A 24,821-nucleotide genomic window follows, 5' to 3' on the forward strand; every position below is an offset into this window, starting at 1 on the left:
ACGCTAATTTGAATTGGGCCGCCTTAGAGACAAATGACAACGCCAGGACAGCTGGAGCTGTCATACCAGATGATGTGAAATTAGCACCAACCCTCATTCTTAAAGTGTTGCCCCAACTTCTTACCACAAGGAAAGAGGATTGGGACGCTATCTCCGCCTGTAAACAAAAGCCAGGTGAAGATATAGGGGATTATTATACGAGATTAGAGAAATGTTTCACTGCCAATAGTGGTCTTAAATTAGAAAGTGATTCATATGCACATCTTTTTGTATCCAAATTGGTGGAAAACAGCCTCCCGAAGTTAAGGGAAAGAGTTCAGAAGGTAGAGAGCTCCTGGCAAGCACAAAGTCCCTCCCAAGTCCTACGAATACTACAATACCACCAAAATAGGATAAGGGGGGAAGAAGAAAGCGAAAAAGTTAGGGTAAAGGAGACTAAGTTGAGAGCACTGGTAGCACAAACATTGATGCCCAAAGCAGGCCCACAGTCCCAAGTACAAAAGAAGGTCAACAACACTAAAGGTGTTTGTAACTATTGCAAAAAGCCTGGACATTATGTTAAAGATTTACAAGGGAACGTTACGTGCCCAGTTCTAAAACATAATGTGGCCACTGGGAAAACTGCACCCAGAATACATGTTCCTCGAGATCAGTACAGACCTCAAGAAGGAACGCCCCAAGAACAGAATCAGGGAATACCAAACACAACGCAAATGTACATATCTGATGAAAATACTGGATATGCCGATTTCCCCAGTTTTTTATGAGGCTGCCCAGGGGGGGTTGAGGATAAATTGCCCCTTATCCCTATACCTGTGGACCAAACTGGTCCATATGTAGACGTTCACCTCCTGGGACAAGACAAGAAATTCCTATTGGATACAGGGGCAAGTAAGACAACAATAGATCATAATGAGCTCCCACAAGCTCCACTTTCTGGAAATAAAAATATTTCGCTGGGTTTCTCTGGTCAACCCATTACGAGTAATACATCAGAGCCACTACCCTTACAAATTGGCCCCATTACCACTACGACAGATCTTCTCTTGACGGATGCTTGCCCCGAGAATCTATTAGGAATAAAACAATTGAAAGAATTAGGAGCCATAATAGTGTGCTCCCCCCAGGATGTGAGTCTGTTCCTTCGAGACTTCAAGGGCCATTATACAGTCAGAGATTTAGATCCTCGATTGGCCCACCTCCCAGCCGAGTTGTGGGCCACCAATCCCACATCGGTCGGGCGGATGGTCATTACGCCCCACAAGATCATTTTAAAGGAGGGAGCCATACTACCACGACTCCGTCAATATAAAATGCCTCCACAAGCTGAGAAAGACCTTATTTCCATTATAGAGGACCTCATCACTAGTGGAGTGGTGATCGAAGTACCATCAAATACCGTGAATTCACCCGTATTACCTGTGGCAAAGAGAGTACAACAAGGAGAAAATATCAACTATAGACTTGTGGTAGACTTACGGGAATTAAATAAATGTGTTGTGGCACAACATCCTGTCGTACCAGACATATCTACCCTTTTAACAACAATTAATTGTGAAGCCACACATTTTACCGTTATCGATCTCAAAAACACGTTTTTCAGTGTACCAATACATGAAGACAGTCAATATTTGTTTGGGTTCTCATTATCTGGAAGGAGTTTCCGGTTTACCCGAGCTCCTCAAGGATTTACTGACAGCCCGAGCATCTATAGCCAAGCACTAAAAAGACAGCTAGACACCATACAAATGCCTGATCAAACAGCTCTTCTGCAGTATGTCGATGATATACTCATTACGGCCAGATCTGAGCAGTCATGTGTCGAAGCTTCATTATTGGTATTAACATTCTTGGCTGAAAATGGCCACAAAGTGTCGCCAAAGAAATTGCAATTCTGTCAACAGCAAGTGACCTACTTAGGGCACTTACTGTCAAAGGAGGGAAGGCAGCTAACAAAGGAGAGAATACAATTGATACAAAATATACCACAGCCAAAAACACAGAGACAGGTACGCGAATTCATAGGACTAACATCCTACTGCAGACAATGGATACCCCAATTTGCACTAATATCAAAACCACTTGTAAAATTGACGACATTAGAAGCCAGCACGTCACCCCAGCTTCCCTGGACAGAGGAACACACGCTCGCTTTCAAAACATTGAAAGAGGCGATGTGTCAGGCCCCGGTGTTGGCCACCCCTGATTATCATAAAGATTTTACACTATTCGTCACTGAAAAAAATGGGACTGCTCTATCGGTCCTGACACAAGAGCAAGCTGGAAAACAAAGACCATGTGGATATTTTTCATCCACCTTAGATCCTGTAGCACAAGCTCTTCCCGCATGCCTGAAGGCTGTAGCAGCAACAGCTCAAGCTATTAGACAAAGCGATGCTATAGTATTGGGACACCCTTTGATAGTACGAGTTCCCCATGCAGTAGAACTATTACTTAACAGAACACAGACACAACATCTAACAATAGCAAGACTGTCGCAAGACTGTCAGGGTATGAACTGACACTTTTTCAACCTCACATACAGATCTTAAGATGCAATACCCTGAACCCCGCCACACTCTTACCCATTCATGAGAACATAGATGAGGTACATGATTGTATGGAGGTGATTGAACAAGTGACGAAACCACGATCAGATTTAAAAGACACTCCTTTACCAGATGCAGAAGAAAATATTTATGTGGATGGCTCCTGTAAAAGAACAGAAAAGGGGGAGCTAAGGGCCGCTTATGCTGTTACCACAAATACTCAAATTTATTAAAGTAAACAGATACCCATTCTCTTAGCACAAGCGGCCGAGTTGATAGCATTGAGCAGGGCCTGTCGATTGGGTAAAGGAAAAAAAAAAATTATACTGATTCACAGTACGCTTTTGGAGTAGTACACAATTTTGGAACATTATGGAGAGAAAGAGGATTCATGACATCGCATGGATCAAAAATACAACATGCAGACTTGATAACACAATTGTTAGATGATATACATCTACCAGAACAAATAGCTATAATAAAATGCAAAGCACACACAAAGGGGACAGATCATGTTATATTAGGAAATGCATTAGCAGATCAAACAGCTCAAGACATGACACAGAAAGACGTAGAGAGTACGCTGCATCACGGTCCCGAATTTATGCATATGCAGGTCACACGAGATATAACTATGGACATCCAAGACATACAGAGTCACGCCACAAATGAGGAAAAATAAAAATGGAAAGAGGAAGGAGGGATACTAACTGATCAAGGATGGATGACATCACATAAAGCAGTCTGGTATCTTCCCGATGCCATGGTGCAGATTATTATAGATACAATACATGGACCAGCCCACCTTGGGGAAAAAGCTATGCTAGACGCAATACAACATATATGGGACAATAAACATCTTAGGGCAGCAGCCAAACAAAGAGTCCAAACATGTATGATATGTTGTCAGTATAATATTGGAAAAGGCACAACAGTAGGGGCAGGAGGATTTCTTCCTCCTGAGCACCCTTTTGAAGTTATACAGATGGATTATATACAAATGGAAAGGTGCAGAGGACAGAAGTATGTACTCGTAGTAGTATGTACATTAACACGATGGACCGAAGCTTATCCTGTACCTGACTATACTGCCAGCACTACAGCCAAACAATTGATTAAGGAGTATTTCCCTAGGTTCGGTCTGCCCCGAGTTATATATTCTGATAATGGTCAACCATTCTCATCTGAATTAATGAAAAAGATATCGCTACTGTTGGGATACCAGTGGAAATTTCACTGTGTGCGTCATCCATAGGCAGCAGGCCTGGTTGAGCGACATAACCAGACTTTAAAAAACAAGATGGCAAAGATATGTGCTGAAAAGGGAGTTGATTAGATTACTGCCTTACCAGTAGCTCTGTTTTACATGCGTATGATTCCTCATTCCAGAACGGGGCTCGCGCCCTACGAGATAGTTTTTGGTAGGCCTCCTAACATATGGGGAATACCACGTGCGAAAGCTATAACAGATATTGAAATGCCTGTACTGACTGATTACCTGGCTTCCTTGATGTCTGCACTTCAATCTTGTCGTTCACAGGTTGCAGCCGCATTTCCTGATAATACTGAGCCCAAAGAGCACAAGATCAAACCAGGCGATTGGGTTTATATTTGTAATTTTGATCGAACAACACCTCTTGAGCCTCGATGGAAGGAACCGAAGCTCGTTCTACTGGTTACCAGGACAGCTGTAAAAGTCGAAGGTCGTAAGGGATGGCTCCATGCCAGTCACTGTAAGAAACATTTTCCCAAAGAAAAAAGCGGACAGACATCGCCACTTAAGACACAACAGAACACAGAACAATTGACATTACCCACAGAAGAAAGTCTCCACCAGACTTATAGATCTGAACTCAGGTCATCTACTCGAGCCCAGGTCAATTAAGTCCAAACAAGCTCTACTTGTTGGTGAAACGGCAGGGGCTCTGAGAAGTATACCTGACAAAAAAGACGACGGAGACAGTGAAGCAGAAGATGTTGAGAGACAAATACAGAAAGAAAATGTGTGCGAAAATAAATTTTTGTATAATGATGTTAATGTTGTTTCTGGCAGCAGCAATGTGTTTAGGTTGGGTTTTACATTTAATTTTTCCATCTAGTCAACTCCCTATATTCTCACCCAACAGTACACAAGAACATACCTATTATGATCTTACGCCTCATGAACGGGCCCACAGATTAGCTATGCAAAATAACTCCTTTGTACGGATGTTGCACTATACTCACCAGGTTGCTAATACTACCAATTGCTGGATATGCGGACAGATTCCCCCTCATCAGAATGACGGAGGGATGCCACTGGTACCTTTTCCATTTTCATATAATGGTACCTGTGAGGCTTGGTTTGCCTTAATAACAGCGTACAATACCTCCAATTCCGCATGCCCTGAAGGAGATGCTCGGATATGTAAGAATGGGTGGCCATCTGAATACCGTCCTTAATCAAGTCTGTTATCCCGACGATAATGGAATACCACAGGCTAAGGGGACTATATTCGAAAGTGAAGAGTATAAACAGGAGTATTGGTCTTCCAAATTGGTAAATACCAAGCCTAAAAAGAAAGGCGGACCAACCTCCATATCTGTTTCCAAAATGAAAGGACAGCTGTGTGTCCAGAAGACTGGTATAATCCAGGTAGGACACAGTGAATGTAATATTACTGTGAGTTTCGAGGACAAAGGCCAATCAACGTTTCCAGCATCTAGACATACATATTTTGTCTGTGGAGAGATAGCCTATATACGTCTTCCCCTCGGATGGGGAGGAAGATGCTATATATCTTTCCTATTGCCTCCCGTTTTTCTTGCCCCGCCGATGTATCATAAGGATTGCCTACTCCCTAATGAGAGGCATAAGAGATCTATAGATACTTCGGGGATAGACCAAACAGAGACTACCCTGGAACAGTATACAGACTTCAATAGAGGTTTCTTCTTCTTTATTGGACCGATTCAGAATAGTAAGCTTATCCGTAGGCTTACTCGAACAGTAGAATCAGTTGTAAATCAGACTATAGCCGCTCTGGGAAATTTGACACAGGAACAATCCACTATCAGAATGGTAGCGCTTCAAAATCGTCTTGTTCTTGATGTCATACTAGCAGAGAGGGGCGGAGCGTGTAAAATTATCGGGTCGAGCTGCTGTGTTTTCGTACCTGATAATGCCCCCTCTGTCTATGAGGCTATTTCTAGAGTGCACAAAATTGCATCCAGCTTACACCAGGATCCTGGCAACTGGACCTGGTCAGGATGGTTTTGGGGACTAGTCTCCACATGGGGCTGGAAATTGATTTCTGCTATTGGCATAGCATTGTTTACATTGATGGGATGCTGCCTGTGCATCCAGTGTGGCCCGCCACTCTGTGGATTGTGTGCTACCATGTGCATTCCTAAACCACACATCCAGAAAAAAGAAAATGTTAAGATTATGCTCCAAGATCATATTGATGATCTTATGGCCATCGAGATAGAGGACAATGGTTGCACTCTGGTGCAAGGAGGGAATGTGGAAAAATAGTTTCTCACCCTTCGTGCAACCACTGTTCATTTGACATCAGGACAACCATATTGAATATGGCATCCATTTTGTGAGTGTTCTAAACACCCCGTCGCAGAGAAAATAGGCAGAAAAAGATGTAGCTTGAAAGCAGCTACATCGTGTAATATGCCTAAGGCCGAATACCAGACCGGCCACATACCTGCGATTAAGCCAATTTTGAGAAAAACTAATTTCCACGGAATAACCTGCAATTGGAACAAGGTCATACCTGCCATTTACTACACACTATTATACGCTTCAGCTGTTTGCACATTTTTGTTTGTAAGAAATCTCCCACTCCTCTCCCCTGAGGCATACAAATGTTTTTATACCTAACTAGTGGAAAATGATTGAACCTCTGCCATTTGTTTGCATGTAGTAGAAAAATGTATAAAAGCTCTATGCTGCGCGAAGTAAGACAGACTACTCCCTAACCCGCTTGGTGAAGGAGCTCTCCCTTAACTCGAGTTATTGAATAAATGCTGATTATTCTCTACATCTCATACCCCGTCTCTTTCCTTTTTTTTTTTATTTATTTAACTTACAAGGCAAATTCAGAGGTATTTTAAATTATTTACCACAACTTTAGAAGCATGGATGTCTAAAACATGAAATAACTCTTTAAGTATTGCATGTTTGCATTCCATTTTCACTATTTCTCATATTTCATAAAAAATACCCTGTGGCAATTTTGGTAAGAGCAACTTTATTTGATTGGTTAAACCTCAGAGATTCCGAGATTCTAGAGCTGAAATATAAAAGACCCCTCTATGACAGATGAACAAAATAACCTGGACTGCAATATGTATTTCTATATCTATAACTACCTTTGGTGATTTCTAAATCATGCATGGGTTCTGAATGATTCTCATCATGTATAATGAACACACATTAGAGTTGTGCTTTTCCTCATGAGAATGTCCATTCACTTCTCTACTATTGGAAATCCCTTATTACAATGTGTGTCTCAAAGCCTTTTTAAGTTATGGATTTATCTTGCTTCTCTTGTGAAATAATAAAGTACACCAATGATTGTAATTTTTGGAAAGGGTGACTCCGGTATTACTGTGCCAATCAGCCTAAATATTTGATCTCTAGTGTTATTTCAGAATATTTCACTGTATCTAGTGGTCTTTGATAGCTGCAGATGAAACTATGTTGAGTTCTAAACTCCTGGCAACAATATCTTGGCTGCACCAACTAAGTATCTTGATTGTCCACGATGAAGGCTCTGAAGCAGGAGGAACTTATACTGTATGAATCAAATATGGCCACCATCATTGCAAGTCTTGTGAGAATCCTGTGGCACACTGTAACATGTAGTTTGCATTGACTCCACTTGTGTTTTTCACACTGTGTTTGTCTTGCAGTTGCAAACTCTCACACTAAGCAGCAACCACCGCCGTGTGTACCGCTGCCCTCTTCAACCACAGAAGACTCGAGCACCTAAGAAGTACCAGGAGTGTGTCTCTGTGGCCACCCGTCATAAGAAAGTTAGGGCCAGATGTAGGAACATTTCGAATTGCGACCTGCAAATTGCAAGTCAGAGGACTCCCAATTTGTGAGTCGCAATTCGGAGTGTTGGATGGTGTCCCTGACACCATCTGCGACTCGCAAGGGGGTCGCAAAGACCTACCTCATGAATAATCATGAGGTGGGTCGCAATTTGCGACCCCCTTGTGAGTGGCGGCCCTCACAGGGATGGTGGCCTGCTGCGGACAGCAGACCACCATGTCTGTGACTGCTTCTTAATAAAGGAGTTTTTTTTGTTGTAATGCAGCCCATTTTCCTAAAAGGAAAACGAGATGCATTACAAAAACGAAAAATGAAACGTGAAAAATTAAAAGTGCCATTCACAACGCGGAAGGGGTCCCTTTGGGACCCCTTCCCTTTTGCGAATGGGTTACCACCCATTACAAAAGGGTGCAAACTGTGATTGGTTTACGACCGCGTTCACGGTCACAAAGCAATCCTGCATTGTACTGCGACTCGCAATTAGGAAGGGAACACCCCTTCCTAATTGCGACTCACAAACCCATTTTGCGATTCGGTATCCAGGTTACCGAATCGCAAAACGGGATGTTTGCATTGCAAAGTGCTTTTTGCACATCGCAAATGACGTGTAAAAAGCTTTGTACATCTGGCCCTTAGTGCGGGCCGTGGATTATTGCAGTTACCATTCAAAGGAGATCAGGCCTAGAAACTCAGGTCGGAGTGTCCCCTCTTGGGCAGAGTCAAAGCTCATTTGCATACGGTTGGTCCCAGTCTAGCACAGAACAGCTACAAATAAAATGGACTGGAGCACTGTCCTGCGTGATTATTAGGGGTTGGTATTAATTCAGGTACTCCATCCGTCTCCTTTTGTGCAAAGTCTACTGTTAAAATAGACATAAGTATAGTTTGCACCAGTTTTACAACTATTGCTTCTCTACCACATAGACTGTCTCAAAACATTTCCCATATTCTAAAATCGTGGACAAAGTAATAGCTGAAATTCTAATCAAAATAATGCTTATAGCCGAACTATAGAAATGTACTGCCACTGTGTCTCGTGGCATTAGTTGTGACAATGGTTTTGACAGTGATGTTTACAAATCGCACAAAACAAAATTATGTTTTCATTCGGTTAGGATGAAAAATGGCGTGCATGTTTGTTTTACAGAAACACAGTGGATAAAGTGGTAAACCTTAAGTATCAGCATCGGAAGATTTTGTTAAAATTACCAGTGCTACATCGTATATATAATTGATCCCATAATCTCAAGGAGTATTGGGGCTTTGGCAAGCACATATTTTATGCCCACAGTGTTTCGTGGACTCTATTTCACCTGTGTCCCTCTACCTACATTCAGACATCTTCTCCCCGTTCATTCCATCTATCAAATAGAGAAAGAGTTCATCTCGTAGCAGTGCACTCTTGGGCATATCATGAGCCACGATTCCACACCTCTGATCAATACATTATTGGTAACAAATACTTGATTATCCTGATAAATTTATTTATTTTATGGCTAATTATTTAATTTTACAACACTTAGAGTTACTGTACTCTATAAGGTATTAAATAATTAAGAACTATGGAAATGCATATTTTAAAACATACAGCGCCTAATTTGCAGTGACCACAGATGCAGTATTTACATTTACAATAACTATCCAACAAATAGGCACGTATTTGAAGCACAGTGGCTGATGTATTTATTTTTATTTCTAGTCAACAACCAGGTTTAGCTGGCTCTTGGGAGTATGACTTGCCGAGTGGATGAGCTGATATTTAAAGGTGGTATAAAAATACAGAGTGGAATAGATTAATGTTACAAAAATTAGATTAGAGACACCAGTAAAAGCCTATGCATTTGATCTTAAGAGATAAGGGTAGTTGGATACACATGAAGGGCTTGGCACTCCCAGTGTGGTCATATTTATTAGAATAAAGTGTTCCTATGGTTGCTATCTTTTGATTCTCTGGATCTGACCCTGCTTCCCAGTCTATTATAGAGTAAACAAGGAATATCCTGCACACCATAAATCCTTCAAGAAAAATAATATTCTTAGCAACGTTGATTTGAGAATAGATATAACTTAATGTTTATTTTTTTCAATAGTGTGATAATTTCAGTCAACACGTTTCGTTCCAGTTAATAAAACACTGGGCTTTATTAAGGCTTCAAGGAGATGTCTGTTTAACAAAAACAATGCACGAACGAAGTTATTACATTACTTGGGGTTGGACGGATTCACTCATGTGTCCATTTGTCAATTATAATATCTAGTCAGTCACTCACTTTGAGTCCTTGCGGTATGTGTCGTGTGGGGGCAAAGGTCCGCTCTATAAGGAATTGCCTGTCATGCTGTATGTCGGCATGTCTGCAGACATAACCTGCGTGTGTGTGTTATTTCGAGGAGCCCCTGATGACACCATGTTAAGGGCAAAAGTGGGGAATAGCAATCCGGTTAGCTGGTTAATTTGAGTAAATGTGAAACGTGTTGGCTCTAATCTTTAGTGTCCTGGTCCATATATAGAATAACATTCATCACATTGTTTATTACATAACTGTAACATATAGGTAGGAACTGAAACAAGCTGAATTATTGTTGTAGTTCAGAGTGTCCTTGGTGTTCCTATTGTGAGGAGTTAGAGGAATACAAATTGATAGCCATGACCTGCGGACCTTTCACTATGGTCTAAGTGATCCTGTAAATCTGATGTTCATCCTAAACCATACTGGACAATCCTACCGTTGTTGCAGCTCTTGCCTGCATGGAAGTTCCCAGTAAGCCTAAGTAGTTCAGACCTGCTGGAGTACAGAGGATTCCTCTCTATCCCTCATCAAAGACTAAAGAGCTGGCAAAAAAACACCTGTACATGCGTAGATAAGCTGAATGATGACCCTTAAATTTTAAGTATCCTTTATCTTGTAGTTTGCTATGCTTCACATTTGTGGGCTTATCATACCTACCAGTCTGCAGTACAGTGAATGCACAGGCCATACACTAGCCTACGTGACCTCAGTGCCAGAAGTCGTTTTATTAGCCATACTTGGGGCCCTCAAACCTTGCTGGCATTTGACTGGCATGCTCATTCATAGTTCTTTGTGTGTCCCTTTGTCCCTGTGGGACCTCACCACAATTTTACCAGAGAATCACCACCCAGCCTGTCTCCTTTCATTGGCAGGATATGTACTTCCTTGACTCTCATCCATTGTTTGTTGATACTTGCACACAGGAACTGATACAAATTCAGCTTTCAAGCTCTAAGGTACCTCAACCAAATACCAGGTCAAGAGTAGGTCGCCCAGGTTTCTTGGTGTTGCTGACAACCAGAATGGGAGGCATTGGAATTGGTACAACTGTCCTTTCCATCTGAACTGTAAATACCCTTGGCTTACCTTTGCAATTGGAATTGTGAAATAGTAACCTTGAGGGCTCACCTTTGCTATTGGAATTGTGAAATAGCAACCTTGAGATCCATTTTCACCATCTGATTCCATGTCCTGAAGCATGTCTCTCAATTAATATATCCCTTCCATTTTGAAGTGTTGATGTGAGACAAATTGATTCATATTTCTCAAATTTATCATAGGTCTCCAAATGTTGTCCTTTTTCTCCACCAGAAACAATGTACTTACACATTTTTCTCTTCCTCTCTTATCTTTTCTATTGCACATTTCTCTCTCATTCGTAAAAATGTCCTCTTGTACAGTCTGTCCTAAATGTTTTTGAAAGACTAATTCAGTTTGGTTCTTTCAACTGCTATGGTCCTGTATTGAACTCTATTTGATGACCTTCTGTTGTCTGTAACACCCTTGTATCCTTTGTTATTTCTCTCCATTGTTCTTTGAAAAACCTGAACCTTCCTTCCACCTTTGTTGGGGTAGAACCAGAAACAGTACTCAAACTCACCTTGACCCTGATTGGGACTCTGCCCTCTTCCTCTACCACATCAACCTCTTCCCCCTCTTCTCTATTGGGGATAAAAAATTGTACACTCCTTAGATCCTTCTGTAGTTTCCATAACCTTGGTATCTAGTATTTTGATACTGGAACTTATAATTTGTCCGACTGGAAGGGTGATCTCTCCTTCCAGCCCTGCTATAGAAACTGTTGCCTGTATGTACTCTGCGCATAGAATATTGCACCTTATCTAAACTTGTGAAAGTCAAAATGTATTTACTCTGGGATTTTACCATCTTATCTCCAAAAAGCAGTTCATTTGGCTCAATGCTAGACTCTTTTCTGACTAAATCACTTAATTCACAGTTAATGCACATAAGTAAAGTCCTGCATCTTTCCTCCAGAACCCCTTCATTGGCCAAAAAAACTAATGGCACATTCACACCATCCTCTTAATAAAGTAATATTTAAATCTATTCCTTTTAAAAACACATCTTGTATTGGATCGAAAACTCTTGCCAATTGAACCAAGAAAATCAGAACTCTCTCCTGGCATTGCTTATGCGACGGCTACAAACCCTTCCTTTGGTCTCTCCCCATCTTAGAGATACGTGATCAGCTTGGGGTCTAGATTTGGTGTCATTGTTACCTTTTCTTCTATCATTAGACAAGAGCATTCCACTCTCATAATGTTCCTCTCATCTTTCTCTAAAGGTCTCCTTAATCTGGCTTTTATATAATTAGACACATGGGCCCTCATTATGACTTCAGCGGTCCTTTCTCAAGACCGCCGAAGTGACGGGCGCAAGAAGACCACCAGTGCCAGCGGTCTTTTGACCACCATATTACGAATACTGAAGGATTTCTGCCACAATATGGGCAGAAATCCTCCAGTAGTTGTGCTGTCGGTCAGAGGTACAGAGGCAGTTCCACCACTGGCCCCGCCAAAAGGACTCTGCCAGCCGTATTACGACCTGTAATACGGCCTGGCGGTATCCTGATTTGCCGGGCTCTGCTGGCGGTGGAAGCGCCTGTTTCCGTTCCCTGGCAGACAACCTCCTCGCCGGAGAAGGTAAGTTGATTGTCCGACAGGGGAGGGGTGTGGGGGGGTGTTGTGTGTGCGTGTGTGAGAGGGTGTTGTCTGCGTGTTTGAATGCATGTTTGAATGCGTGTGTGTATGCGTGTGTATATGGGTGTTTGAATGAGTGTATGATTGTTGAAGTGAGTGCGTGTTGGAATGTTTTTGTGTTTGTGTGTATCTATGCATGTGAGTGAATGGTTGTATGTAAGTGTTGGTGAATGAGTGCATGCGGGGTGCGTGTGTGTGTGTGTATGTGGGGGATGAAGGGAAGGGGGTGCTGTTCTGTAAGGGGGTGGGGGGAGGGAGGTTCTGGTATGGAACGGGGATTGAGAGGGTATTGGAAATTGCAGGGGGGGTTGGGGGAGTCATCTGTCAGGGATAGGAAAGAAATTTCCTGTCACCAGTACCCTTTCCGCCAGGGTTTTCGTGGCGGTGCTACCGTCTCAGAAACCCTGGTGGAAAGCCGACTCATTATACCGCCAGGGGTCTTCAGGGGTCCGCCGGATCAGAGATGCTGACCTCCAGTTCGGCTGCCAACCTCCCTGGCGGTACTAGCGGGGATGTGGCAGTTTGGCAGAGGCCAAACCACCACACTCATAATGTGGCAGTCTTCACCGCCAGCCCGTCAGCAGTGAGACCGCCACTGCGGCCCTGGCGGTCTTCGGACAAAGGTCATACCTTTTGCGTGTCTAATATCTCTAGTGTCAAAGAACGTTTCACCCAATGGATATACTACTGTAGTTAACTCATTATGTTTATTTTTATTGCTGTTTTCAAATTCCTCTTCTAGACCATCTTTAGAATCCAAAAGTAAGATATACTCATTCATATTGGGTGCTTCTCCTGTCACGTCTACCTCCTCTTTGGTTTCAAAATCACTCGCAGGATAAAACTGACTTTTTCATTTGCCACTTTGGACACTGTAGTGTCTCATGAGTTAGAGATGACAGCACCCATTTGGTTCCTGACGGACTCCGTAGAACTGTGACGTAGGTGTTTGAGTGTGGTGAATAGAATTCATGATTTAGAATGTTCAGCTTGGGATTACATGCTGATTATTAAAGACTTGTGATACAAATCTCTGTCTGTGGCATGATCATTTACAAGTACTAATGCTGAGGAGGACCCTACAACTGGCTATAAGATAGGAGATACGTAACCTGAAGAACCAACAGTGCTCTCCCAGAAGTGAAGAGAAATTATTTGCACATGCAGAGTGCAAGCGCCACTCCAGCCAGTAAAAAGCTTATGAAGTAGATGAAGGCCTTATAGAGAAATTGGTATATTACCAGTCAGAAACCTACTAGTGAGACCGTGAAAGAGGTACTGCGCCATAACACAACATAGAGCCATAAGTCATATAGAACAATAACAATAAAGGCAGTGACAACCAGGTACAGAGAAGTGAAAAAAGGCAGTGATAACCAGGGGCAAGGAAGAGTTAGAAGAGAAATAGCCAGACACAAAGGATTGTTAAAGTTTGCTGGAACCAAGGGCAAAGTAGAAGATTGAAAATGGTGATGAATGCCAGAAAGAGACAAAACTAGTACTTACTGCAAAAAAGGCCATATTATTTCAGATCGGCCAAGATGACCCTCACACAAGCATGTCACAGGGGCTTAGAGATAGCTTGAATTGAACAAGTCCCAGTGGGTAGCCAGCATCACCAGAGCAAGCTCCGCTATCAACAGCAGAAAGGTCCATAGGTTACCCCACCGTTTTCTTGAAACCACCACTTACATTCAATTTCGATACTGCAACGACAACAACGACACCAACTCCACTACTCTGATTGACAACCTCACCAACCACGGCCTCAGACAACTCGTCAACACACCAACCCACAATGCCGGCCACTCGCTTGATCCCATCTTCTCCTCAAGCGCCCACGTCACCTTCAACCATACCACCGTACTCCACTGGACCGACCACCACTGCATCCACTTCACCTACAAGAAACATACCGAGCACCATCGCTCCCAACAACCACCCCGCCGATGCTGGAGCAAAGTTACGGAAGACCAGCATACCAACACCCTCGCCCAGAACCCACCCCCGACCCCACCGACCCTGACACCACCGCCCACAACCTCACCCTGTGGATCAACGACTGCACCAACACTCTTGTGCCACTCAAAAAACCCACCGACAACCAAGCAAGAAGAAAAGCCACCTGGTTTACCGACGAGCTCCTAAACTCCAAACGCGACTGCCCGAAGCTAAAAAAGGAATGGCTCCTCAAACACACACCTGACAGCCTCACAGCCCACAAGGACGCCACCCGCAAGCACCACCAACTCATCAGACAAGCCAAACGATCCCACTTCAAAGACCGCCTGGACAACAATGCACACGACAGCAAAGAGCTCTTCAGTATCGTGAAAGAACTCTCCAACCCCAGCGCCAACGTCAACGACATCCCTCCATCCCAAGAACTCTGCAACGCACTGTCCACCTTCTTCCACCGGAAGATCACCGACATCCACGACAGCTTCAACACCACTCCCACGCCAGACCCCACCCCCGAACACTCCACATGTGCAAACCTCCTGACCTCCTGGACCAACGTGAACGACACAGAGACACGCAGGATCATGAACTCCATCCACTCAGGATCTCCGTCAGACCCCTGCCCCCACCACGTATACAAAAAAACCGACTCCTCCATCGCCACCCAACTACGGAAGGTCATCAACATCTCCTTCGAAACAGCGACATTGCCTGAAAAATGGAAACACGCCGAAATCCGCGCCCTCCTCAAGATGCCCAAAGCAGACCCCAACGACCTCAAGAACTTCTGACCCATCTCCCTGCTCCCTTTCCCAGCAAAGGTGATTGAAAAAATCGTCAACACACAACTAACCAGCCACCTCGAAGACAGCGGCATCCTAGACCCCTCCCAGTCCGGCTTCAGACGAAACCACAGCACCGAAACCGCCCTTCTCGCCGCCACAGATGACATCAGACGCCAAATGGACAACGGCGAAACATCAGCCCTCATCCTCCTGTACCTATCTGCCGCCTTCCACACAGTCTGCCACCGCACCCTGAAATCACGCCTCCACGAAACCGGAATTCAAGGAAAAGCCCTCGACTGGATCGTCTCATTCCTCTCCGGCAGAACCCAGAGAGCCCGCCTCCCCACCTTCCGCTCCGAAGCCACCGACATCATCTGCGGCGTCCCCCAAGGCTCATCCCTCAGCCCAACGCTGCTCAACATCTACATGGCCCCCCTCGCACAAGTGGCCCGACAACACAACCTTAACATTCTCACCTACGCTGATGACACCCACCTCATCCTCTCACTCACCAAAGACGCGCGCACCGCCAAAAACAACCTCCACGAGGGAATTAAATCCATCGCCGAATGGATGAGAAACAGCTGTCTGAAACTGAACTCGGAGAAGACGGAGGTCCTCATCCTCGGACCCACCCCCTCCGCCTGGGACGACTCCTGGTGGCCCACCGCACTAGGAACCCCACCCACACCATCCGACCACGCTCGCAACCAGGGCTTCATCCTCGACTCCTCCCTCACCTTGTCTAAACAGGTCAGCGCAGTCTCCCACTCCTGCTACAACACACTCTGCATGCTCCGCAGAATCTACAAGTGGATCCCGACAGAAACAAGAAGGACAGTAACACAGGCCCTCGTCAGCAGCAGGCTGGACTACGGCAACAAACTCTACACAGGCATCGCAGCAAAAGACCTACTACGCCTCCAACGCATCCAAACCGCCTCCGCCCGGCTGATCCTCAACGTACCCCGCCACAGCCACATCTCCCACCACCTGAGAAACCTTCACTGGCTCCCCGTGGACAAAAGGATCACTTTCAAGCTTCTTACCCACGCTCACAAAGCGCTCCACAACACCGGACCAGCCAACCTAAACAACAGACTCAGCTTCTACACCCCCACCTGTCAGCTCCGCTCCACTAACCTCGCCCTCGCCGTCGTCCCCTGCATCCGAAGAAAGACCTCCGGAGGCAGATCCTTCTCATACCTCGCCGCCAAAACCTGGAACACCCTCCCCACCGCCCTGCGACAGACTCAAGACCTACTCACCTTCAGAAGACTCCTCAAGACCTGGCTCTTCGACCAGTAGCAACAGCTCCTCCCACCCCTCCTCCCCCAGTGCCTTGAAACCCTCACGGGTACGTAGTGCGCTTTATAAATCCTATGATTGATTGATTGATTGAAAGAAGCAGAATATTGGTGCCAGATGGACAGTCTGGATAGAAACTTTTGATGATTTCATCAATGCCCTGGAAGAAGCTGATGACAAAAAGATTTTAAAGTATCTTTTGTATCTTGCAGGTGAAAGAGTAAAAGAAATAATAAAGAAAATACCACATACTGATGAAGGCTCATACTGTCAAAACAAAGAAGTGCTAAATATGAACTTCAATCTAGTGCCAAATGTTGATTATGGAAGATATATTTTCAAGCAGGAAAGACAGAAAGCTGGTGAAATGACTGACACATTTGTTGAAAGACTTGATACACTTATCAAACATTGTAAGTTCAATGAATTCAATGATGAAAAAGCCATACGTTTTAGAAATATAGATGGCTGTTAGCAAGATTCATTCAGATAACGAATGCTGAGAGAAACACTCAATCTGGAGTGAGTACTCATGACTACTAGAGCTGAGGAATGTGCCGACTAACTAACTGCTGGCATGGAGGCCGGAGGTGCCTAAAGTGAGTCAGTCACGACCATGAAAATTAAGCAGGAACACAAGGCTGAAGGGCACAAAGTGATGTTGCCAAAGAAAAAGAAACTGTGTTCCAAATGTGAATTTTCATTTCCACATGAAGGTAATTGTCTCGCAATTGGATTAGTATGCAAGGGTTGCGGGAAAGAGAACCATTTTGGAACTGTTTGCAAGGCGAAGGAAATACTAAGTGTGTCACACCATGAAAACAAAATGGACACCGAAACGTTCCAGAAGTGACCATCTACTCATATCCATAAGGTCAAGCGGCAGCATCAACTGAGGCATATCGACACTAAACAAAGTCGATCATCTAAATCTTCAACCAAGAGTTCTTCGGTGTCACTGTCAAGCGACAGTGAAAAAGATGGATGTGTGATGTCGATGTCACCTCAGAGAAACATGCGCATGTTTGACTGGCCACATGTAAGAAAGAAGAAAAGTTTTTTAAAAAGTCAAGTCAAACTACACAAGTCATTCAAACACTGTCCTAAAATTACACTAAAAGTGAACAGTGCTCCATACTTTTTGTTATACACAGTGGTGCATCACAAAACATTATGCCTGAGGAGAAGTACCACAAACTGACTGCAATGCCCCATCTCACACAGGCGAGAACTAAATTGCATATATGGACTACAACAACGCCATTAAAAAGTCAAGGTTCATTGTTAGCAACCATGAAACACAAGAAGACAAAAGTACAAGCACCCATTCATGTGCTTCAAGGTACTGCATTAAGTGCCTGTTAGCTCAGCTTCAGTACTGCTGCTGAAATGGGATTGATATCTATAAACTTTAATTTAAATGCTCATCACGAAATAGTGAGTCAGTTTCCATCTTTGTTTCATGGATTAGGAAAATTTAAGACCATGAAAGTACAACTGCATATTAATGAAGACGTTCCTCCTGTTTTGGGGTGGGTGAAGAATTCCACTCCGCTGGCGAAGTTCGTGGAGTTTTCCTTACTCCGCGTCAAGTTGGTGAATGCAAGCAAGAAAAATTGCTAATTTGGCAAGTGAGATTTCTGAATGCGGGTGGTCGCCGCACATCGCTGCTGCTTGCATTGAGAAAGCTGCCGCTTGCTCTGAGGAAGCTGCCACTCAAATGGAAAACCTACTCAAGCGAGAGAAAGAAGTTAGCACCCTCTGGTGCTCCTTGTGATGCCGTTCACACTGATTTCATGGCACAAGAGAAACTTCTGGCACTGAAAATCAGCGCAAACAGTGAGACGCACCCAAACTCCACCGCTCACGAAACTCCACGTAGCACAGTGGAGTTTTTCAGCACTCCGCGAACTCCGCCCAGGCATATTCCTGTTGCTCAAAGACATCGTCAAATTGCATTTCATTTAAGCTATTGAAAAAGAACTGAAGCCCTTACTAAAGCATTATATCATTGTATAATGTTCTGGTCCTACACCGTGGGTTTTACCGATAGTAGTAGTGCCCAAAAAGGATAGTGAAGGAGCTGTATGCATCTGTCTTAAAATGTGCCAAGCTAGCAAGGCAACTGGAAGACAACGACATCCAGGTCCAAACATGACTGACATGATCACACAGCTAAATGATGCCAAAGTCTTCTCTCTTCTTTATCTGAATGAGGGTATCATTAATTGGAAGTGGAAGAAAATTGCAGGTACATTACCACTTTTTCTTCTCATATTGGTTTATTTACATATAAAAGATTATGGCCCTCATTACGACCCTGGCGGTGTAACACCGCCAGGGCCGCTGTAGGCGGGAGCACCGCCGACAGCCTGGCGGTGCCCCGCGGGGCATTCTGACCGCGGCGCTTTGGCCGCGGTCAGAAAGGGAAAACCGGCGGTCTCCCGCCGGTTTTCCACTGCCCCTTAGAATCCTCCAAGGCGGCGCAGCTCGCTGCGCCGCCGAGGGGATTCTGACAATCCCTACCGCCATCCTGTTCCTGGCGGCTCGCCCGCCAGGAACAGGATGGCGGTAGGGATTGTCGTGGGGCCCCTGGGGGCCCCTGCAGTGCCCATGCCAACGGCATGGGCACTGCAGGGGCCCCCGTAAGAGGGCCCCTAAAAGTATTTCAAGCAGACAGTGAAATACGCGACGGGTGCAACTGCACCTGTCGCACCTTCCCACTCCGCCGGCTCGATTACGAGGCCGGCATCCTCGTGGGAAGGTCGTTTTCCCCTGGGCTGGCGGGCGGCCGCCCGCCAGCCCAGGGGAAAACTCAGAATACCCGCCGCGGTCTTTTGACCGCAGCGCGGTATTTTGGAGGGGGAAATTCTGGCGGGCGGCCTCCGCCGCCCGCCAGAATTGGAATGAGGGCCTATGTTTCAGTGTGCCATCACCTGCAGAACCTTTCCAAGATATAATTTGACGTATAATACAGCCTATCACAAATGGTTAATTTACAGTAATGACATATGGGTCTTTGGGGCCACAGGAAAAGAACATGATGAAGCTCTTACATAATTTTGTCAACTACTTGCTGATGCATTTCTAACCCTGAATGCAGAAAAGTGTGAGTTCCAGAAAGATGGAACACAAATTATTTGGCCATATTTTCTCTGATGGGGAATAACTCCAGATTCAGCTAAAATACAGGTGTTGTCAGCCTCCTGTCCCCCACAAGATGTTATCAAGTTATGTTATTTTCTTGTCATGGCCAGTTACTGTTCTAGGTTCATGTGTGACTTTGACACAGTAAGTGTGCGTTAAGAGACTTAACAAAATTAAGGCCCGTATTTATACTTTTTGACGCTAAACTGCGCTAACGCAGTTTAGCGTCAAAAAGTTTTGCGCCGGCTAACGCCATTCTGAAGCGCCATGCGGGCGCCGTATTTATTGAATGGCGTTAGCCGGCGCTAGCAGACCGGCGCTGCCTGGTGTGCGTGGAAAAAAACCACGTACACCAGGCAGCGCCGGCGTTGGGGAAAATGGCGTTAGGGCGTCTTAAAATGGTGCAAGTCAGGTTGACGCCAAAAAATCGCCTCCACCCGATTTGCGCCATTTTTAACAACGCCCAGACGCCATTTACATGACTCCTGTCTCAGTAAAGACAGGAGTCATGCCCCCTTGCCCAATGGCCATGCCCAGGGGACTTATGTCCCCTGGGCATGGTCATTGGGCATTGAGGCATGTAGGGGGGCACAAATCAGGCCCCCCTATGCCAAAAAATAATATAAAAAAAAATAAAAAATTATACTTACCTGAACTTACCTGAATGTCCCTGGGATGGGTCCCTCCATCCTTGGGTGTCCTCCTGGGGTGGGCAAGGGTGGCAGGGGGGGTCCCTGGGGGCATGGGAGGGCAGCTGTGGGCTCATTTTGAGCCCACAGGTCCCTTAACGCCTGCCCTGACCCAGGCGCTAAAATCCGGCGCAAATGCGGGGTTTTTTTGCCCCGCCCACTCCCGGGCGTGATTTTTGCCCGGGAGTATAAATACGACGCATTTGCGTCGCAGTCATTTTTTTAGACGGGAACGCCTACCTTGCATCTCATTAACGCAAGGAAGGCGTTCACGCAAAAAAATGACGCTCTTTCCTCATACTTTGGCGCTAGACGCGTCTAACGCCAAAGTATAAATATGGCGTTAGTTTTGCGCCGAATTTGCGTCGAAAAAAACGACGCAAATTTGGCGCAAACGGAGTATAAATATGCCCCTAAATGTTTCATTTCACTGGTCACATAAGTGTGCACAAAACTTCAAGAAAATAAAACATGCTGTTGAGAATGCCTTGGAAATGGCGTACTTTGATCCGAAGCTTCATACAGAGATTGTTGTTGACACAAGCCTGGTTGGGTTAGGTGTGATTCTTGCTCAACATAGTGGACACCCAAATGCTCAAAGGCATACTGTGGCATATAGTAGCAGAAATCTGTCCCAGACTGAACATGGCTATTCACAACCTGGAAAAGAAAGTTTAGCAATGGTGTGGGCCTTTGAACATTTCCACATATTTTTATATGGAAAGCATTTCACTCTTTTCACAGATCACCATGCATTGCTAAACATCTTTGACAATCCTAAGTCCAAGATGCTTTCTTGTATTGAACGTTGGAGCTTGTGATTCCAGGAATATGACTACACTATTGTGCACCGACCGGGGAAAGATCAAAATCCTGCTGACTATTTCTCACAAGTGCCAGTACAGTGTCCTATTGCCCTTTCCAAAGCAGGTGAAGCATACATTAATTTCATAGTACAGTCCAGTACACCTGCCCATATTTCATTGGAACAAATCATCACTGACCGAGCACAGATAGTTACATATTGATACTTAAAGACATTATTGCACATCAGTCCTGGAAACAGCACACTTAACCGCTTACAAATGACAGTGAACATCAGGAATTCAAGAATGTGAAATATGAACTGTCAGTTACTCAGGAAGGTATTGTCTTACAAGGTTCGAGAATTGTCATATGGAGAGTCTGCAACAACAGATAATTGAAGTGGCACATGAAGGACATCGTGGAATTGGTGCCACCAAATGAGATTGAATCTTGTTTCCTCATCTTGACCAAAGAGTAGAAAAGGAATTAGAGGATTGTCATTTTGTGTAACTACTTATCTTCCAAAACAACCCAGCATCCAGATGTTCTCTGATCTTTAGAGGTATGTGTGGGAGAGAGCATTTTATGAGCACACTCAAGAAGACTGTTCAGCATGCTGTACTGAGGAAGCTTGACCTCAAATGAGCCCTTCATTCTACTCTTCTTGCCTATCAGTCAACTTCTCATTCAACAACAGGTGAAAGTCCTGCGACTCAGATGTTTAGGAGAGCCATGATGACCAATTTGCCTCAGTGGACCAACGAAAGTTCAACAAATGATGGTAAACGTGGTCACACAGATTTGTATCACAGGCAAAAGATGAAAATGTACACAGACAAGGGCTGATCCAATAAGAACACTGATATAGAAGGAGATTGAGTCCTGGTAAGACAAAGGAGAAAACGCAAGCCTGATTTACCATTTGATGCTGAACCTTATAAAATTATAGCAAGTAAAGGACACATGGTGATGGCTCACCATCCTGGAAAATCCATTACACATGATTCTTTTTATTTCAAGCACCTGACACATCAGTCTCCACTTTCAGATGTCTTAAATGAGCCTTCTTTAAATGAAACATCTGTGAGCCTACTGACTGCACCTGTTTCTGTGTCGCTAGTGCCAGTCATGGACACCACTCCTATCTCTTCACAGCCTCATAGGACACAGTGTGGGCGATTGATTCAAGCTCCATGACGACTTATTGAACAGTTGTGATGTGTATATGCAATATTTGTAGTTTTCATTTAACAAGGGGGGAGATGTAAAGTTTAGTGAGTTAGAGATGACGGAACCCTTTTGATTCCTGAACTAGTACTATGATTAAAGTGTTCAGGTGTGGTGAACAGAATTCATGATTTAGAATGTTGAGTTTGCAATTAAACACTGAGAAATAAAGACGTGTAATACCAATCTCCGTGTGTTGCGTAATCATTTTCAATTACCAAGGCTGGGGAGGACACTACAGACACCAACTCTTATTTAGCCTATTTGGGCTCCTTTATTGCTGGATGTTTCATCCATATGCTTCTTTATTCACTTTCCTCCCAGACCTCTATTCAAATGGTCTCGTCTGATATTGAGAAATACTCTAACTCATCTACATTCCTCACTTTCATTTTCCTACTTAAGATCTGTTTTACTGTTTTTTGAACAGCATCACTCCTCACTTATTGTTTTTCTTATCAGGCCTTCCTGACTTCATACTTCAAGAGTTTTTTCAGTCATTTTGACTTTTATTTTAAGGTATTTTATATGTAAATGGTATTATTTCCTTTCTTTCCTCATTTATATTTACCTCTCGTTAAATTTGTTGTCGATCCTGTCCAACCACTGCAGAAAACCGTTTAGCCATAGAAATAAGTCTAATTGATTTAAATGCCCAGTCTGCCCAATCTGCCCAGTTTCCTTTAGAAAAAACATAGGTGCTGCCCTGATGGTCAGACGCATATGCACAGATCTGTTGTAAGCCCAATCGCCTTCTAAAACAACCGTCAAATGCATCTGATGCTCAGAGTATTTGCTCGGTGTGCGAGGTGAGTCAAACTGCTCTCACTCATAAATGCGCCCTCATCAAGTTATTTTCTCACAAAAAGACTAATTAGTTCAATTATACACTTTTACAACAATTTGCTAAATGCTAATTGCTTCTTTTAACTTGTGAAATCATTACAATTTCCTGATTAAATCAATTTATAAAGTTCACAAAAACGCTGTGACATTTTTTTGAAAAACAAACTATTTTTCAACAAATACTTTTACCCATAAATTAGGTATTAACTTTAAATAAACTCTTTTCCTTAACATATTATTTTAATGCATCGACTTATGATTAGAAATATCACAAGAATAATAACTATCTGCTCAAATATAGCAAACAAAAGTAGAAGAATATGGAGGACAAGGAGTATTTGTGGGATTGAGGATTATAATTAATTGTGATGTGTTAAAGATTTGTTTTGGAAGTTTTTTAGAGTTGCTGCTCAGAAAGGGGGAATACAAGTTCATTCAAAATGCTAACCTCCTGTCTTGCCAAAAAATCACAATCCACACATAGTGAACTTTAGTTTATAGTTTTTGAAAAGAAGAATGTGATTGTGCTACTGTCTGAAGAGAATAGCAATGGTCTTTCCTATAAGAGAGGTTTGCAATGCTCAGAATTTTATGTCAAGACCAGAGACTCCTATTATGCTTCTCTAATCTTGCTTTAATTAAACAGAAGCAGTCAAGAAAATTACAATTCCTATGAGGCTAAGTAACAAACATCCAATGGGAATGAAAAACATATTGTAGTAAACACCAACTATATACCTGCCCGTAGTATAATCACAATACTTGACTGCGACCTGCCCTCTTTTTTTCTTGCTACTCACAGTCAAGACAAGTGTGTCTTATATATATTTAATTGTATTACACATGGTTTGCTTAAATGGCTTTACTGTATTTCTATTGAGTTTGCTTTATAAGTGTGTTACCGGTCTGTACTGAAGTGCCCCTCGCATGCGTTCTGAGAGTTTCCTTAGCTCACGCTTGCATCGCACTTGATCAGTGGCTTTAACGGTCGCTTCTCGTTACCGCAGGTAACTGTGCCAGAAAATTATCGCCGCTGTCAGCTGCATCGCGTCTCCTCTCCTTTCCAGGAGACGCTTGCTCACATGCGTCTCTCCAGCAGATCCTCCTTTTCTCCTCCGACTAACTCTTCCTGCCTCCGGCCCTCCTCCTCATTTTACACCAAAAGGGGAGCAGCCTAAATTTCTGCCCTCATGCCTTCTCTCGGCCTCAGGCAAGGGAGATCACGCCTCCTTGGGCATGTTCTCACCATTTTCTCCTCCTCCTTTGTTCCTTCTCCTTAGTTTTACCCCTTTCCTTCCCAAATTACACACAATTAATTATATTAGTATGGAAAAGTGACAGCTCTCTCCTCATGGAAGATATTAATGGTGAGGATGAAATTTTCAAAAAAGATTTGAGTGATTATATTCATAACTCTTTTGAACAGGCCGTTGCAGC

General features: G+C 43.9%; 1 protein-coding gene across 1 annotated transcript in view; it reads left to right on the forward strand.

Annotated features, from left to right (window-relative positions):
- The window catches only part of EGR2 (early growth response 2), a 335,026-nt gene that overhangs the window by 230,940 nt on the left and 79,265 nt on the right, over positions 1 to 24,821 (forward strand). The gene's annotated exons all lie outside the window — the stretch shown is intronic.

This window comes from Pleurodeles waltl, chromosome 6 (genome assembly GCF_031143425.1).
Source record: "Pleurodeles waltl isolate 20211129_DDA chromosome 6, aPleWal1.hap1.20221129, whole genome shotgun sequence".
NCBI classification, from domain to species: Eukaryota; Metazoa; Chordata; class Amphibia; order Caudata; family Salamandridae; genus Pleurodeles; species Pleurodeles waltl.